This window comes from Emys orbicularis, chromosome 4, assembly GCF_028017835.1.
Source record: "Emys orbicularis isolate rEmyOrb1 chromosome 4, rEmyOrb1.hap1, whole genome shotgun sequence".
NCBI lineage: Eukaryota > Metazoa > Chordata > Testudines > Emydidae > Emys > Emys orbicularis.
The window spans coordinates 128,577,582-128,582,824 of record NC_088686.1 but is presented as its reverse complement, the minus strand read 5'-3'; positions in this window follow the sequence as shown (position 1 = coordinate 128,582,824).

Here is a 5,243-nt window from a genome sequence, read left to right as displayed (position 1 = left end):
TTAGCTCCCTTTAATACACTAAGAGTTTTGACATTTTTGAATTAAGTCAACCACACTCTCTCCTTTTCCTCTTCATTTCCTCTTCTCTCCCATCTGTTCTGCTTTTCTCAGCTGGAAAAAAGGAAAGTCAGCTTCATGTGACCAGCCAGATCAGACTTTGGGAAGCACTGTCCTGCAGGATAACATTGAACAACCGGTTAGGCCGCATTGGATCTCAGTGTTGCCTGTGTTGCAATTTTATTGCAAGTCTCATGTTATTTGGTGTTGTCTTAAAACCCCAGCTCCTAGAGTCTGGTTATTCTGTGGGAATTTCCACTTTCATTTTCTAAAAAGACAAGGTAGGTGAGGTAATATCTCTTACTGAACCAACTTCTGTTTGTGAAAGAGATGTGCTTTCAAGGTACACAGAGCTCTAGAAGAGTTAATCCAAAAGAGTCCCATCATTCGGGAGAGTTCAGCCTTGTATATAGCCTTCTGGGCTGCACTCATGGCTATTCCCTCCCCTTCCACCAAAAGCTCCCCAGAAGCTGTCTTCACCAATGATCACACACCAGTCAGAGGCACAGTGATCTACCCTACCAAAAACCCTATTGAATGTGACTTTGTAATGAAGGTCATCAGGGCTGCACAGGTGTGTGCTCACATATAGAAACTTCCTCTCCTTCAGCCCCCACTCTCTAACCTAAGGTGTCAAACTCATTCTGTGGGGTGGGTCAGATTCCATATTTAAGTATGGCCCATGGCCCCAGGCTAGGGCTCCATACTCCCCTCAGTTGACAGCAGACGCTGACTGATGTCACTTGCAGGGTTGCAGAAAGATCAAGATCAACCCTCTATAGTAACTAAGGGCTAAATTCATAAAGGTATTTAGGCATTGCAATGCCTACACCTAGGCACCCTGTCACCTCTGAGAGGTGTTCCCCAGGGTGCCACCTGGAACTGGGGTACCTGATCTCCCTGCCCCAACAGCCTGGGCTCCCTCTCACACTGAACTGCTGTGACAAGCTGCCAAGCCCTCCAGCCTGCACTTTTACCAGCATTCATAGGGACCAATAGGGACACACCCAGCTGCAGTTACACGCAGGTTCTCTAACCACCAACTTTCCAGTCTAGGACCACAGAGCAGTACTGTCCTGTCCTGGTCAAATCTGGCCAGTATATGAATTTAATACCTGGTCCACCTCTCCCTCAGAGTGAAGAGAACAATGCACACTTGTGGTAACCAAGCCAAGATTTTCCCCAAGCACTCCAATCAAAGCTCACTGGTTTAGATTAAAACAAAAACAAGTGTATTAACTACAAAAGATTTTAAGTGGTTATAAGGGATAGCATACAGATCAAAGCAGATTACCTAGCAAATAAACAAAAAACGCAAATTAAGCTTAATATACTAAACAGATTGGATATGAGTTAGCAGATTCTCACCCTGAGAAATGATACAAGCAGGCTGCAGATTCTTAAGGCATAAGCTGCATTAGCTTTACAGCTTGGTTTTCTCAGGTCTTCATTCACAGGCTAGAAAACCCTTTAGCCTGGGACCAGCACTTCCCCCAGATCAGTCTTTGTTCCTCAAGTGTTTCCAGGAGTCTTCTTGTGTGGGGAGTGAAGAACCTCAGATGATGTCACTCCTTGCCTTATATAGCTTTTGCATATGGCGGGAACCCTTTGTTTCAAAGCTTGGTTCCCAGACCAGTTTTTGGAAAAAATACTGACATCCCAAGATGGAGTCCAGCATCATGTGGCCTGGTCACATGTCCTTGTAGAGTCATAGAATCATAGAAGAATCATAGAATCACCGAAGATTAGGCTTGGAAGAGACCTCAGGAGGTCATCTAGTCCAACTCCGGGCTCAAAGCAGGACCAACACCAACTAAATCATCCCAGCCAGGGCTTTGTCAAGCTGGGCCTTAAAAACCTCTAAGGAGGGAGATTTCACCACCTCCCCAGGTAACCCATTCCAGTGCTTCACCACCCTCCTAGTGAAATAGTTTTTCCTAATATCCAACCTAGACCTCCCCCACTGCAACTTGAGACCATTGCTCCTTGTTCTGTCATCTGCCACCACTGAGAACAGCCTAGCTCCATTCTCTTTGGAACCCCCCTTCAGGTAGTTGAAGGCTGCTATCAAATCCCCCCTCACTCTTCTCTTCTGCAGACTAAATAAGCCCAGTTCCCTCAGCCTCTCCTCGAAAGTCATGTGCTCTAGCCCCCTAATAATTTTCGTTGCCCTCCGCTGGACTCTCTCCAATTTGGCCACATCCTTTCTGTAGTGGGGGGCCCAAAGCTGGACGCAATACTCCAGATGTGGCCTCACCAGTGCTGAATAGAGGGGAATAATCACGTCCCTCGATCAGCTGGCAATGCTCCTACTAATGCAGCCCAATATGCTGTTAGCCTTCTTGGCAACAAGGGCACACTGTTGACTCATATCCAGGTTCTCGTCCACTGTTATCCCTAGGTCCTTTTCTGCAGAACTGCCGCTTAGCCAGTTGGTTCCCAGCCAGTGCATGGGATTCTTCCGTCCTAAGTGCAGGACTCTGCACTTGTCCGTGTTGAACCTCATCAGATTTCTTTTGGCCCAATCCTTCAATTTGTCTAGGTCACTCTGGACCCTATCCCTACCCTCCAGCATATCTACCTCTCCCCGCAGCTTAGTGTCATCCACGAACTTGCTGAGAGTGCAATCCATCCCATCATCCAGATCATTAATGAAGATGTTGAACAAAACTGGCCCCAGGACCGCCCCTGGGGCATTCCGCTTGATACCGGCTGCCAACTAGACATCGAGCCGTTGATCACTACCTGTTGAGTCCGACGATCTAGCCAGCTTTCTATCCACCTTATAGTCCATTCATCCAATCCATTCTTTTTTAACTTGCTGGCAAGAATACTGTGGGGGAGCATATCAAAAGCTTTGCTAAGGTCAAGGTATGTCACGTCCACCGCTTTCCCCATATCCACAGAGCCAATCTCATCATAGAAGGCAATCAGGTTGGTCAGGCATGATTTGCCCTTGGTGAATCCATGTTCCTGATCACCCTCCTCTCCTCCAGATGCTTCAAAATGGATTCCTTGAGGACCTGCTCTATGATTTTTCCAGGGACCGAGGTGAGGGACTCCCCAGATTCTCCTTCTTCCCTTTTTTAAAGATGGGCACTATATTTGCCTTTTTCCAATCGTCCGGGACCTCTCCCGATTGCCATGAGTTTTCAAAGATAATGGCCAATGGCTCTGCAATCACATCAGCCAACTCCCTCAGCACCCTTGCATCCAACCCCATGGACTTGTGCATGTTCAGCTTTTCTAAATTGTCCTTAACCTGTACTTTCACCACTGAGGGCTGCTCACCTCCTCCCCATACTGTGCTGCCCAGTGCAGCAGTCTGGGAGCTGACCTTGTCTGTGAAGACCGAGGCAAAAAAAGCATTGAATACATCAGCTTTTTCCTCATCATCTGTCACTAGGTTGCCTCCCCCTTTCAGTAAGGGTCCCACACTTTCCCTGACCTTCTTCTTGTTGCTAACATATCTGTAGAAACCCTTCTTGTTACCTTTCACATCCATTGCTAGCAGCAACTCCAATTGTGCTTTGGCCTTTCTGATTACACCCCTGCATTCTCGAGCAATATATTTATACTCCTCCTGATTCATCTGTCCAAGTTTCCACTTCTTGTAAGCTTCCTTTTTGTGTTTAAGTTCACTGAAGATTTCTCTGTTAAGCCAAGCTGGTCCCCTGCCATATTTGCTATTCTTTCTGCACATTGAGATGGTTTGTTCCTGCACCCTCAATAAGGTTTCTTTAAAATACAGCCAGCTCTCCTGGACTCCTTTCCTCCTCATATTAGCCTCCCAGGGGATCCTGCCCATCAGTTCCCTGAGGGAATCAAAGTCTGCTTTTTTGAAGTCCAGGGTCCATATTCTGTTGCTCTCCTTTCTTCCTTCTGTCAGGATCCTGAACTCGATCATCTCATGGTCACTGCTGCCCAGGTTGCCACCCACTTCTACTTCCCCTACCAATTCTTCCCTGTTTGTGAGCAATAGGTCAAGAGGAGCACAGACCCTGGTTGATTCCTCCAGCACTTGCACCAGGAAGTTGTCCCCGACACTCTCCAAAATCTTTCTGGATTGTCTGTGCACTGCTGTATTGCTCTCCCAGCAGATGTCCTGGTGATTGAAGTCCCCCATGAGAACCAGGGCCTGTGATCTGGAAACTTCTGTTAGTTGTCTGAAGAAAGCCTTGTCTATAATAGGCATAACAGAAACCTGGTGGAATGAGGATAATCAATGGGACACAGTAATGCCAGGGTACAAAATATATCAGAAGGACAGAACAGGTCGTGCTGGTGAGGGAGTGGCACTATACGTGAAAGAAAGCATAGAATCAAATGAAGTAAAAATCTGAAATGAACTAAATTGTACTATAGAATCTCTATGGATAGTAATTCCATGCTTGAAAAATAAGAATAGAGCAGAAGGGCTATATTACAGACCACCTGACCAGGATGGTGTTAGTGACTCTGAAATGTTCAGGCTATTAAAATAAAAAACTCGATAATAATAATGGGGGATTCAACTATCCCCATATTGACTGGGTACATATCTCCTCAGGAAGGGATGCTGAGATAAAGTTTCTTGAAATCTTAAATGACTGCTTCTTGGAGCAGCTAGTCTTGGAACCCACAAGAGGAGAGGCAATTCTTGATTTAGTCCTAAGTGGAGCACAGGATGAGGTCCAAGAGGTGGATATAGCTGGACCGCTTGGTAATAGTGACCATAATATAATTACATTTAACATCCCCGTGGTGGGGAAAACTCCACAGTGGCCCAACACTGTAGCATTTAATTTCAGAAAGGGGAACTACACAAAGATGAGTAGGTTAGTGAAACAGAAATTAAAAGGTACAGTACCAAAAATAAAATCCCTGAAAGCTGCATGGAAACTTTTTAAAGACATCATAATAGAGATTCAACTTAAATGTATTTAAAAAACATAGTAAGAGAACCAAAAAAGAGCCACCATGGTTAAACAACAAAGTAAAAGAAGCAGTGAGAGGCAAAAAGGCATCCTTTAAAAAGTGGAAGCTAAATCCTAATGAGGAAAATAGAAAAGAGCATAAACTCTGGCAAATGAAATGTAAAAATATAATTAGAAAGACCAAAAAAGAATTTGAAGAACAGCTAGCCAAAGACTCCAAAAGTAATAGCAAAAATTTTTTAAATACATCAGAAGCAGAAAGCCTGCTAA